The 14,041-nt window shown below is 47.8% G+C and overlaps 1 pseudogene; it reads left to right on the top strand.

Annotated features, from left to right (window-relative positions):
* The first annotated feature begins 490 nt into the window (after positions 1 to 490).
* Positions 491 to 1,001, top strand: LOC101521404 (histone deacetylase complex subunit SAP18-like; annotated as a pseudogene).
* Positions 1,002 to 14,041: the final 13,040 nt, after the last annotated feature.

A 14,041-nucleotide genomic window follows, 5' to 3' on the forward strand; every position in this document is an offset into this window, starting at 1 on the left:
GAATCCTTCAGGATTTCTACATACAAATCAAAAGTACAGATAAGTTTACCTTGTCTTATCTTTTTTTTTAAGACTTATTTATTTTTCTTGGAAAGACAAATAACAGAGAGGAGAGACAGAGAGAAAGATCTTCCTACTGCTGTTTCACTCCCCAAGTGGCCGGGGAAAGCAGTGGAGGATAGTCCAAATGCTTGGATCCCTGCACCTGTGTGGGAGATCTGGAAGAAGCTCCTGGGTTCAGATCGCCTCAGTTCTGGCTGTTGTGGGCACTTGGGATCTGAACCCAGGAGCTTCTTTCAGGGCTCCCACACAGGTGCAGGAGCCCAGACAATTGGACTCTCCTCCACTGCTTTCCCCAGCACATTAGCACGGAGCTGCATCGGGGGTGGAACAGCCATGACTCAAACTAGCACATATCTGCTACCTTGATCAGGCTACCTTGAAGGACTGACAAGAACTGCAGCAAATCAGACCTAACTATTTCGTGCTCATGCTGGCGACGGGGATTGGAGGTCGGGGCGAACGTCTTGTGGGCGGGAGGAGGAAGATGGCTGTGGAATCATTCATTTCCTGAAGCAAATTTTAAAGGAGCCAGAGAAGCCAACTGACCGCGAAAAGACATGTCCACTGCTGCTGCTTCGGGTCTGCATCTCTGCCAACCGCTGCCACCACCGCACGGACGAATTCTCCTGGGAAAACGTGCTGTCCGGAGAACTGCAGATCCACACTTGAGGGGATGCAATTTTGAAAGAGCTGACTAGCTTAGTATAAGTCTGCCCAGATGCTAGAAAGAAGGGCACACATTTCAGTTTTACAATTGATTTTTACAGATATTAAAAGTTAGAGTTAAGGAGATTGGCAGCACCATGTCTGGCACAAAGGGAACAAAAAACTCCATGACCCTGCAGTCACAGGCGTTCCAAACAGATTATTTGGACATAGCGATTACCCCTCCAGCTGGGCACCTCCCCTCCCCTTTAGGGCACACGAGACCATATTAAATGCAATTTACTATTTTTTTTCAAGATTTTATTATTATTGGAAAGCCAGATATACAGAGAGGAGGAGAGACAGAGAGGAAGATCTTCCATCCGATGATTCACTCCCCAAGTGAGCCGCAACGGGCCGGTGCGCGCCGATCCGAAGCCGGGAACCTGGAACCTCTTCCAGGTCTCCCACACGGGTGCAGGGTCCCAAAGCATTGGGCCGTCCTCAACTGCTTTCCCAGGCCACAAGCAGGGGAGCTGGATGGGAAGTGGAGCTGCCGGGATTAGAACCGGCGCCCATATGGGATCCCGGCGCGTTCAAGGCGAGGACTTTAGCCGCTAGGCCACGCCGCCGGGCCCAATTTACTATTTTTTTCAGCTATATAAAATAAACATAATCTCCCTCCTAATTATTGCCAGTAAGCCTTTAAATTCTGAACAAATTGTAATGCATCCATTTAGAAGATTTGGATGTGTTACAGTATGAATATTAACAGTCCGTATGTTTCAACTCTTCTGTAAAATATACAGAAAAGTGCTCTTAAAAAAATCAGACCTAACTTACTCCCTGCAAGTGACACCCTGCCACAAGTACTTAAAAAGTATTTTTAAAATACTTGTGTATTTTTAAAATTTCATTTTTTATTGACTTATTTGTAGAAATGTAGAAAGACAGAGAGAATGAGTTCTCATCCACTGTGCATGCCCCACATGCCTGCAACAAGCAGGGCTGGGCCAGGCCAAAGGCTGCAGCACAGATCTCAATCCGGATCTCCCATGCAGGTAGCAGCACCAAGTTCTTGAGCCAGCACCTGCTACCTTCCTGCACATTGGCAGGAAGCAACAACGCAAAGCAGAGGGGCTGGTGCAATGGCTCAGCTGGTGAATCTCCCACCGACACCCCATGTGAATGCTGATTCATGTCCCTGCTGCTCCATTTCCAATCCAGTTCCCTACTTGTGGCCCAGGAAAGCAACAGAGGAAGGCCTAAGTCCTTCAGTCCCTACACCCATGTGGGAGACCTGGAAGCAGCTCTTGGCTCCTGGCTTCAGAATGAAGATTAGCTCCAGCTATTACAGTGAACCAGCAGATGGAAAATCTGTCTCTTTGTCTCTCCTTCTCTCTGTGAATCTGCCTTTCCAATAAAAATAAATGAATCTTTAAAAAAATACATCGTCTACAAAATCATACAACTAGTCATCTCTCATGCCAGAGTAATTCATGTGTGAATCATTGGGAATTAACTGTTCTACCTAAGAATATTGGGGAAAGAATTGTAGCACAGTGGGTCAAACTACTGCTTGAGACAAGGGCATGCCATTTCTGAGTGTTCGATCCAGTCCTGCCTAGCTCCTTCATTTCCAATCCAGCTTCCTGCTAGTGCAGCCTGAGAAGCAGAAGGTGTCCCTGAAATCCACATTGGAGACCCAGATGGAGCTCTTGGCTCCTGGATTTAGACTGACATAGCCCTGTCTCTTGTGAATGTATGTGTGCGAAAGGCCGAGTTACAAAAAGAGAAGGAGAGACAGCAATCTTCTATCTGTTATTTTACTCCACAAATAGCCATAACAGTCCAAACTGGGCCAGCAGCTACAAGCTTCTTCCAGGTCTCCCACATGGGTACAGAGGTCCAAGGGCTTGGCCCAGCCTCTGCTGCTTTCCTAGGCCACATGCAGGGAACTAGAACAGAAGTGGAACAGCCAGACCCCGAACCAGTGCCCATATGGGATGCTGGCACTGCAGGCAGAGACTTAGCCTCCTACACAACTGCCCTGGCCCCTGTTGTGAACATTTTAGCAGTAAGATCTTCCATCTGATGGTTTATTCTCCAAATGGCTGTAATGGGCACAGCTGGGGCAAGAGCCAGGTCTCCCATGTGGGGGCAGGACCCCAAACACTTTAACCATCTTCTGCTGCTTTCACAGGCACACTACCAGGGAGCTGGATCGGAAGGGGAGCAATTTGGACTTGGACCAGTGCCCATGTGAGATGACAAAGCTGCAGGTGGAAAATTAACCTACTATGCCACGGAACCAGCCTCAGGATTTATTTTCTACTTAAAGTAACCTACTTAAGTCTTTTTAAAAAGCTTTTTATTTCATTTTTTAAAAAGCTTTTTATTTCATTTAACTTTTTTGGCATGCAGACAAATGGAGAGAGATTTCCCATCTGTTGGCTCCAGGAACCAGGAGTTCAACTCACATCTCCACATGGATGACAGGGACTCAAGTATTTGGGTCATCACCTGCTTCCCTCCCCGCCCCAGGGTGGACATTAGCAGGAAGTAGGATCAGAAGTTAGTTAGAATTTGCAGAAAACTCTCTGATACAAGATGTGGGCATTAAGTGAAATAGCCTAGCTGCTGCATTAATTCCCTGCTCCAGATTAAGCATGCTATTTTCAGTACAACAGGGGAAAGTGGCTATAAAGTCAAGGTACAAGTATTAAATTAAATTAAATGAAAAAAAATCTATTAAGTGAAACCAACGAAAGTGGTCACTGGTTTCAGCAGGCTGTTGGAAAATATTCAAGATAACAAACCACCAAGGTGCTTTCTTTTCTTTCTTTCTTTTTTTTTTTTTTTTTGTCTTCTTTTTATATATATATATATATTTTTTTTATTATATTATTTATGTATCTGAGGTGAAGGGGGATATTGAGGGAGAATCCCCACCCAGTCTCCCACCCGCCCAAGGTCCCAGATGTGGGGCATGCTGAGATACTTGCTCAAGTGGTCTTAATAGTCTTCCAGTTATGGATCGCTGCCAGTCATATCCCTCCCAGCTCGATTAGGTCATTGAAGAAGCCACTGATTGTCACAGTCCATCATGGAGTCTTCGTTTGCCCAGTATTTCGCTGCCCAACGTTTAGCTGAGGTGGTTGATTGACCTGTTCCATTTTTTTGTCTTCTTTAAAGAGTATAGTTTCATAGGTATCATGGTTGTAATTAAGTAGTTGTCAAGACCAGTATCATGGTGCAATAAACTAAGTTATTACCTGCAACACCAGCTTCCTATATTGGAATGCCGGTTCTAGTTCCAGCTGCTCCACTTTTAACCCAGCTCCCTGCTAGTGCAACTGAGAAAGCAACAGAGGATGGCCTGATGGCTCAAAGACTTGAGCCCGGCCACCATGTGAGTGTGACCCAGATGTGTCAGATCTGGAAGGAGTCCCTGCCTTGGCGTCCACTGGGTCCAGACCTGGTCCAGCCAGTGCCACTGCAGCTGTCTGGGGAGTGAGACGGCAGATGAAGATCTGTTTCTCCCTCTTTTCTCTATAACCTTGCCTTTCAAATAAAAATAAAATAAACAAATATTTTTCAGTAGTGTTCTTTTAAGACTTAGTGGACATAGAGGAGCATTACATTTGGAAGTCTAAAAGTCGTCTCTCCTAGTCGTGTTTGTCTTGGTGATAACTGTTGTCTCTATCTACTTCTCTGTGTGCCACCCTACATTTCTTAATAAATAAAACTTTTTTAAAGATTTATTTTATTTGTTTTTATTGGAAAAGCAGATACACAGAGAGGAGGCAAGACAGAGAACATCTTCCATCTGATGACTCACTCCCCAAGTGACCACAACAGCCGGTGCTGCGCCGATCCGAAGCCGGGAGCCAGGAGCTTCCTCTAGGTCTCCCACATGGGTGCACGGTCCCAAAGATTTGGGCTGTCCTCGACTGTTTTCCCAGGCCACAAGGGGGAAGCTGGATGGGAAGCGGGGCCACTGGGATTAGAACCAGCGACCATATGGGATCCCGGCGCAGTCAAGGCAAGGACTTTAGCCACTATGCTATTGCTCCGGGCCCAATAAATAAAACATAAACTGGTGTTTATTTAAGATTGCATTTTTTTTTTATAATCTATTTTATTGTGTTGTTGACAATTTTTACATAGTTAATTACAGTTAAAGAAAGAAAAAGAAAAGAAAAAAAAAAAGTTCAGGGGGATAGGGAAGTGGGTACTACTATTATGTCCACATTGTTTCCATCTTGTATCTGAGGTAAAGGGGGATATTGAGGGGGAAGCCCCACCCGGTTTCCCACCCACCCCGAGTCCCAGATGTGGGACATGCTCTGAGATATGTGCTTGAGTGGTGTTAATAGTTCTCCGGTTATGAATCGCTGCCAGTTTCGCTCGATGAGGTCGTCCACTGATTGATATGGTCCATCATAAAGTCTCCGTTTGCCCCATATATCGCTGCCAACATATAGCTGAGATGAATGATTGATCTGCTCTGTCTTCTGTCTTTTCTTGATTAGAGTTCTGAGTCCAGCAGTTCAATTAGGGAGATCTCCAAAGAAACTTTGAGGTATTCCCAGACTAGTTTCTTGTATGCTCTAGCAAGCACAGGGCCCGGCACAGTCCATCACCACGATCAGCTGGTGGTTGCAATTGCTGGGTTGGTTCTGTTTTCAGTCCCGAGTTGCACTGGAACCAATGGGTGTTGCAGTCCAGTCTGGTTCTGCCCAGCACGTACTTGGCCCTCACACAAACCAGTGGGAGCTGCAGCCTAGTCGGGGTGACCCACAATAACCCCCACCAGGCCCGCCCCCTACCCTGGTTTGCCAGTATGTGTAGCAGAAGACCAGTCTGTCCCCCATCCCATTTGGCTCTTGTACGTGTCAATGGGTATTAAAGCTTAGTTCTATCTAACCAACTCAACCATCCAGCCCTCACGGGTGTTGTTGAGTGCCTCTCTATCTAGCCATCCCAGCCCCCGTCCCAGTCTTCATGCCCTCCCACGGGAATAGTGACCCAAGAAGGGGGAACCCACTTTTTCCCTCCCAGGTCTCTGTCCCGGTTTATGCACTCTTTAGGTGGTTCTGTGATTTGACTTGACAGAATTAGTCCCCAGTGCCAGCTTCTGCAGCTATGCCCAAACATCCCTCACCCACTCTAATTTATGCTTGCACCAGCAGGAATAATCAGCCCAGCCTGGCTTTTCCCTGATCTAGTCCACATGCAGCGCACAGGTGTTGTAGCCTTGCATAGTCTAGTCTGTCTCTATCCCAGCCCACGCTCTCCATTGGGAGTAGCTGTCCGGCGAGGGAACCAGCCCCTTAATCCCCCCGCCAGTTCTGCCCCTCCCTTCCTTCCTGGATCTCATGTGTGCTGGTTGGGTGCTGCATTCATATCCAGTACAGGCAGCCACGCCCTGGCATTCCATAATGTGTACTGGTTTTGTCGCGACCAAACCCGGCTCATCCCACACTCTGATCTGGTGATCGGATTTGCCAGTGGGTGATACGGACTGATTCAGCCTGGTCTGCTCCTGACCCATGCTGAATGTGTGCCAGTGGGAAACTTTCCATGGCCTATTCTGGACTGTTTCCTATCATGCTTCTTGCGCTTACCTGCAGGGACTGTGTCCTGCCAGAGGAGTTGCCCAGGATCCTCCATCAGATCCCCTCCCAAAGGCAGGTTTTGCGCTTGCCAGGGGGTCCTTGAGCCAACCCAACTCAGTTCACCTCCTGCCCTAGCAGGAACAGTGGCTTTTCCTGGCTGGGTTTCACCCCATTCTGGTTCTTGTTGTTGGATGTTTCAGCCCAGCCATGGCTCGTCCATACCCACATACAGCTCACGCATGGCTCAGTAGGGGGTTGAGACCCAGCCTAGTCAGTCCCACATCTACCCCCTGGTTCTCCATGCCACCAGATGGTGTTGGGGTCTGAACTGGCCTGGTGCATCCAATCCCAGCCCACACTAGTGCCTCGGGTGACTGCAACTGTTTCCTAGATAGAACGCAGCCCCAATTCCAGCACATACGCCCCTTGGTGGGAACCTCAACCTAGTTAGGGTGTCCCGTTACCTCCCCGATTGGGCTTGTTCCTAGCTGTAAATCATGCACCTGCCCGTGGTTGCTCTGGGGACCAGTAGGTGCAAGAGCCTAGCTCGGTATGACCTGTGTTCCATGCTGGTTTCTAGTTTTGCTTGTAAACAAAGGTTTGTTCAGTCCTGCCCAGTACATTACGGTCCATTACCAAGTTACACATTTTGGAGCTACTATGCCCTGCTAGTCTGACCCCCAGATTTGGACGGCATGTTCACCAGCAAGAGCTATGACTCGCCAGGGGAGCTTCCCAAGTACCTCCACTTGATCCACTCCCAAACCCAGTTTACATACATGCCATTGGTTTTTAGGCCAGTGCCCGGTGTACTCTGGCCTCCCATTTGGCCTTGTGTGAGCTGGTGAATGTTGCAGCCCGGCCCACCCCACAGCCTATTCAGGATGCACATTTGGGTGCTGCTGCCTTGCCCAGTCCAGTCTATGGTGGATCCCTTTACCTGTGATTGATGGCAGGCTCCTTGGTCACACCTAGCTTAGTCCATAACCACCTAAAATTTAGGTTTACCAGTGGGGCCAAACTTTCTACAGGGTGTGGCCCACACATCCTGCACAGAGTCCACCCCAGTATAAGGTTCTAGAGTGCTAGTTAAAATTATGGACCTGCCTAATGTGACCAGTCTCCTGAACCAACATCATGTCAGGCAAAAAAATATCCTGCTAGACAATCCGGGGTTTATCTTTTGCATTATAGGTGTTCAAAGCTCAGCATTATTGAGTGATTAGAAGTTCTCCAAAAGAAGAGTTACTGGCGTTGGGAATCTTTAGGATTGACTCAGAACCCAGAAACAGTGGGGTCTAAGATTGCATTTTGCATGTGACTGCTTAAGGGAATTTGAAAAGATACTGACTTGGAAAGATACAAGGGGACGAAAGCAGATTATAATTTTTAAAATAAAAGTACATATAATAGTCACAAATGTGTCAGGAAGGTACATAGCAAAAACTATAATGATGTTGCAGGTGGTATGATTATAGGTGATATGTATTATTTATTTACTTATAGCCACACACATACACATTTTTGTTCTGCAGCTACGGTGTCCTCTTTACCTATTTATGCCAATATTTTCCTTTATTAAGATTTATTTATTTGGGGTCGGCACAGTAGGTTAATTCTCTGCAGTGCCGGCATCCCATACGGGTGCTGGTTTGTGTCCCAGCTGCTCCACTTCCCATCCAGTTCCCTGCTTACGGCCTGGGAAAGCAGCAGAGGATGGCTTAGGATCTTGCACCCATGTGGGAGACCCGGAACAAGCTCCTGGCTCCTGGCTTCAGATCAGCTCAGCTCTCGCATTACCATCATGTAAGAAGTGAATCAGTGATGGAAGACCTTTTCTATCTCTCCTTCTTTCTGTAAAATCTGCCTTCCAAGCAAAAAATCTGCCTTTATTGAAAGTCAGAGGTACAACGAGAGACATTTTTCATCTGCTGATGCACCCCCTGCAGATGGCCGCATCAGCTAACAATGGGTCAGGCTGAAGCCAGGACCCAGGAATTTCATCTGGATTGCCCATGTGGGCTGGGGACTACGCTTCATCTTCTGCTGATTTGCCAAGGCCATTAGCAGGAAACTGGATGGGAAGAATAGCAACTGGGACTCAAACTAGTGCCTGTATGGGACGCCGGTGTTGCCAGCAGTGAGTTTACCCATGACACCACAATGCTAAACCTGTATCAATGTTTCTATGGGTCAAAAAAAGAACCACTAAGGCCTCAACTAAGTTGAAGCACAAGTTGCACAAAGTGTCCCAGGGTAGGGGCGTAGGAAAGTTTAGCGTAAGACAAGGTGGACAGTCCAGAAGGGACAGCTGATGCCAACACAAGCTCCAACTCCCGTCACATCTAATGTCAGATTCCACACTGGCTCCCTACCGCAGGCAGCTGAGTTTTGGGGTGTCAGAGCAAAGGGTTTGTGGGCGATTGCTGTGTTGAACAGGAATGTGGCTTGTCTGTCGGCTGCCCTCTCAACAGGAACTGTAAATTCCTGAGTCCTTTCTCAGCATCCGCCACACACCGAAAAGATTTCACGCTCCATAGAAGGAATCAAAACAAACTGCAGACATGTGTGCAAACAATTTGGAACCTTCTGGAAGGAAGGCTACAAAACATGCATCCTTCCAGAAAAGCCCTTCTGGCAACCATCCTGGCGGTCTCCAAGCTGTGAATGGGGCCAGAGAAGTATTTGATTTGAACAAAGATGGTGCCAGAACCTGAGAACACAGAACTGTGGGTTTGATGGCCCATTTAGGATGGAAGACCACTCAGAACATTCTCTGACATCAGTGGTAAAGACTGTTCTCTGCCTACTGTAGAATTGGAAGCAATGTCTCCTTTTCAATGGCTTACTAAAGGCAAGGATGGCCCAAAATTATGTAGACATGTGTATTATATGAGGGCATGGGGACCAGCTTTGTAGTGCAGTGGGTGAAGACGCTGCTGTGGGTTGGTGAGCCCAGGTGAGCAGTTAGATCACATCCTGGTTGCTCCACTTTCAATCCAGCTCTCTGCTAAGGCACCCGGGAAGGCAGCAGAGGATGGCTCTCATACACAGAACCCCTGCCATCCACATGGGAGACCCTGATGGAATTCTAGGCTCCAGGCTGTGGCCTAGCCATACCCTGGTTGAGTGTGAACTTTTGGAGTTTCTTTCTTTTGGGGGCTCTGCCTGTCAAGCAAATAGAGTAAATCTTCTAAAAACAAAAACTCCCTATAGCAGTGCCTGGGTTCCAGTCGCAGCTCCTCCACTTGCAGCTTCCTGCCAGTGCCTACCCTGGAAGGTAGCAGGTGATGACGAACTCAGGTAATTGGATTTTTGCCATCCCCAAGGAGAGCTGAGATTGAGATTTTGCATTGTGGCTTCTGCTTGGCTTGGCCCTGGTCATTTGGGGAATGAACCGGTGGATGGAAGATCTCTTCTTTGTCTATCCTGCCTTGCAAATAAATTGAGGAAGTTTCCTCCCGCTTCTCTGGGAGAGGAGCAGAGGTATGCCCGTGTGTGGAGCTGAGTAGGGAGGGCTTGGGGAGCAGGTGTGATCTCCGTAAAAGGGAATCAGGCTGCCTTGGTCTGCTCACCCTCTTCTCAGAGGCACACACACGCGCACACAGCAGAGGCTGTTGAATGGCTTCTGTGTGGATGTTCAAAAAGCCTTTCACGAAGGGACACACAAAAGATTGCTTTGCAACTCGAGTCACCATGGTGTGATGGGCCTGCTGAATACGCCGGAAGTCGCTCAGATACAACAAACAATGGTTTCAGACAATCAGCCACTTCCGGGAGGAAGGTGCACCGGACCTTGGCCTTCCCTCGCACTGATCAGGTGTGTGATGGTTTCACGAATTGCTTGGAGGAGGCAAGGCACAGTGACTCTAAGTGCTTCCGCCAGGAGAAGCCTGAGTGTGAGGGGACTTCAGAAAATTCATGCAAAATGGAACTAACAGGCAAGTTTATTGTGTTGCCAAAAAAAAAAAAAAAAAAAGGGAGGCAGGTGTTTTTAGTGCACGGGTTAAAATGTCACATCTCATGTCAGAACTGAGTTCAAGGCCTGGTACCACTACCGAGTCCCACTTCCTCCTAATGTGCACCCTGGAAGGCACTGCGTGGTGCTCAAGTATCTGGGTCTCTGCCACCATGTGGGAGACCCAGATGGAGTTCCTTGCTTTTGGCTTCAGCCTGTCAAGACCCTGGCTTTTGCAGGCATTTGGTATCTCTCTCTCTGCTTTAAAATAAAGTTAGATAGGGCCCAGCGCGGTGGCCTAGTGCCTAAAGTCCTTGCCTTGAACGCCCCAGGATCCCACATGGGCCCCGGTTCTAATCCTGGCAGTCCTGCTTCTCCTCCTGCTCCCCCTTTGTGGCCTGGGAAAGCAGTCGAGGACGGCCCAAAGCCTTGGGACACTGCACCTGTGTGGGAGACCTGGAAGAGATTCCTGGTTCCCGGCATCGGATCGGTGCGCACCGGCCCGTTGCGGCTCACTTGGGGAGTGAATCATTGGTCGGAAGATCTTCCTCTCTGTATATCTGACTTTGCAATAAAAATAAAATAAATCTTTAAAATAAAAGTTAGATAAAAAAATTTGAAATCCAAGCAGTTACTTCAGAATATATATTCCTATGAACTTTCTGAAATATGCATAGATTTCAACATTTTTTGCATCAAAATAATCATTTCCATTTTGCATGAGCATTTTCAAGGAATTTTCTGTGTAAGAATCTGATGTTTGTATGAGGAAATGTGATGAGACAGATGATATATCAAACTGCTCTTCACATGGGCAAAGATAAGGTGCCAAACTTAGGGAAAAAGAATCTAAATTAGAAGATCCTTTTACTTATTCATTCATTGAATAATTACTACGAATGTACTAAATGACCAGGCAATTTGCTACATGTTGGGGAGAAAATTTGCCTTCTCAATTCAGAAGGCAATTGTTAGACAATATAAATGCAGCGAGAACATTTCCCTGAACTTTTAAATACATAATACATTTATTTTATTTTTGATGATATTTACATACTTAAGAAGGATGCATGCTCATAAGGACCACCAGCTAGGGTGGGGAGGGTCGAGGAATGAGGGAAAGTGCATGAGACAAGTTTCCCATCTTGTTTTTTCCTTCTTGTATCTGAGGAAAGTAGGGAAAGGGACGAGGGCCGGTCTCATCAGCCCAACCACATCAGTACGGGATGGGGGCAGCCACCTAATCTCATCCCAGGGTCCCAGGTATGGAGCATGTTCCGAGGGTACTGCTTAAGTGGTTACTTGCTGTCAAAGTGTGGCCGGGAGAGCTGTCAAATTGTTTTGCCCTCCATGGCACCGCACGTGCCCTGCGGGCCTCAATGAACTGGTGTGTCCCCCAAGTGCCTCGCGGCATGCTGTCTGCTGCACAGGCTTCAACAACTGAGAAGACCCAGTTCTGACATGCATTACACAGACAGACCACACATCCTGTGTTTCTCCCCATGGTTGGAGTTCTCAGTTCAGTGATCCAGTTGGTCTCACAAAGAAACCTCGCCTTAGGTGACCCCAGAACTGACTTCTGTGTGTGTCAACTAGTACAGGGTGGCTTAGTTTGCCATCCACATCAGCCTACACACACACTAGTGAGTATAGTTGCCCAGGGAGTTCTGTTTCTAGCCCCATCTCATATGCAAACCAGTGAATGCTTCAGTGCAGTCCATCCCTGCCCACCACGCACTTGACCCTCATGCACACTGACAGGAACTGCAGCCTAGTCAGGGCAACCCCCAAAACCCCACCAAGTCTGCCCTTAGCCCTGGATCCTGCGCATATTGTTATGTACAGCAGACTGGTCCAGTATGTGCTGTGTCCCATTCGGCTTCATACACATCAGTGGGTGTTGGGGCCTAGTTCAGCCCAACCTACTCCACTATCCAGCCCACACCCATGATGATAAGTGCCATGACCTGTACTGCCAGGCCTGGTCCCATCCATGGTTATCATGCTCATCAGTAGAAGTTGCAGCCTATCAGAGGGGTGCCCACAATATCCCTACTAGGCCCAGTCCCAGCCATGGATCTTGCACTTTTGAGGTGGTTCTATGGTCTAGCTTGCCAGGTCTTACCCCCAGTGCCATCACCTGCTAGCCTATGCTGCAGTAAGGCCTGACCAGCTTGCAGTTACTCTGGCTCAAGCATGTCCCAGTGGACACAGTCACTTAGCCCAGCCTGGCTCACTGCTTAACTCAGCTCACATGCCAGCCAAAGGGTATTGTAACCTTGCTTAGCCTGGTCTGCTCCCAATCCCAGCTCTCACACTCATCAACAGAACCAGTGGTCAAGGAGGGAAGACCTCATAGCCCCCTACAAAGCTTGCCCCCAACCCTGGGTCTTATGTGTGCTGTTGGGTGCTGTGGCTCAGTCTGGCATGGCCCACCTCACTTCGCCATTCACAACCTAGCACAGTCCAACCAGCACCCAGTCTTAGTCCTAATGTGAACTGGCTGATGCTGCAACCCAATCTGGCTGGGCCTGCACCCCGTCCTAGTTCCCACATTTGCCAGTGAGCGTTATGAACTGGCCCAGAGTGGCCCACCCCCAAACCTGACACGTATGTATGCCAGCAGATACCATAACCTGGCCTGGACTGGGTTGCTCCACACCTCCCCAAGCCCATTTCCCTGAGCAATCTACAGCCCCCCATGCCCATGGGCACACAGATCCCCAATTCCAGTCCTCTGGTGGTGTGTTGTGCTGCCTTGGAGCCCTGCCTGCCTGCCTGCCTGGGGCCCACACACACTCTGGCATGAGCACCCAGACCCTGTCTGCCAGCATTCCAGTGCCCGCCGACAATATATCTTTAAAAACAATAATAAAATAATTAAAATATTAAAAATAGGCAACTGGGCTGGCATATTGGTATAGTTAACACAATTTGGCATTAACCAGGCCCAGAATACTCACCTGCTATTCACTGCTTTTCTCCCAGCAGTGTAACACTCACCTAGGTACAAAGCAACCTAGGCAGCTGGCACCATTTCCCTAAATCTTAAGAAAACAAATTTTCTAAGAAAAATGTTTATTTTCATCATATTGGAAGGGCAAACAGAAACAGACTTCCATCTGCTTGACTACAATAGCCAAAACTGGGACAAGCTGAAAACTGGAACTCAGAACCCCATCCAGGTCTCTCACAGACTTGAGTCATCACCTGCAGCTTCCCAGGATACATGTTGTGGGAAGTTGGAACTGGATGTGGAGATTGGACTCAAGCTCAGGCATGGGTTGCACATGTCCCGTCTTCACTTGCCACCTGCCCTGATAAAAGCCAACTTCTAAGGGTATCATACCATGTGATTCGGTTTTTACATGACTGCAAGAGAATGTCTGAAATGGGCTGCTTGAACGCAACACAGTTCTGGAAGCTCAAGCACATGGCATTGGTGTTGGCACCGTGTTGGCTGGGTCATGTCATGGCAAATGGCACTGACAAGATTACATGCGTGAGGAAGGACCACAAGTAGGCTCAATTGCAGTGCTGCTTATTCAAGACAAAGTTTAAATCAGGATACAGCAATTGCAGCATTGTCTAGCTAAGTGAAATCTGGATTACATTATTTGACTATCTTCTGGCTCATTTCCCTAATTTCGTATTGGTTCAAATGAGGTTCTCAATTGTAATTTGAGGTGAAAAGAAACATTTTGCCAAGGTCCTTTTGATGACTAATTGTTGTTTAAAGATCTGAGCTGGATCA

The sequence above is a fragment of the Ochotona princeps genome, chromosome 10 (genome assembly GCF_030435755.1).
Source record: "Ochotona princeps isolate mOchPri1 chromosome 10, mOchPri1.hap1, whole genome shotgun sequence".
Taxonomy (NCBI): domain Eukaryota; kingdom Metazoa; phylum Chordata; class Mammalia; order Lagomorpha; family Ochotonidae; genus Ochotona; species Ochotona princeps.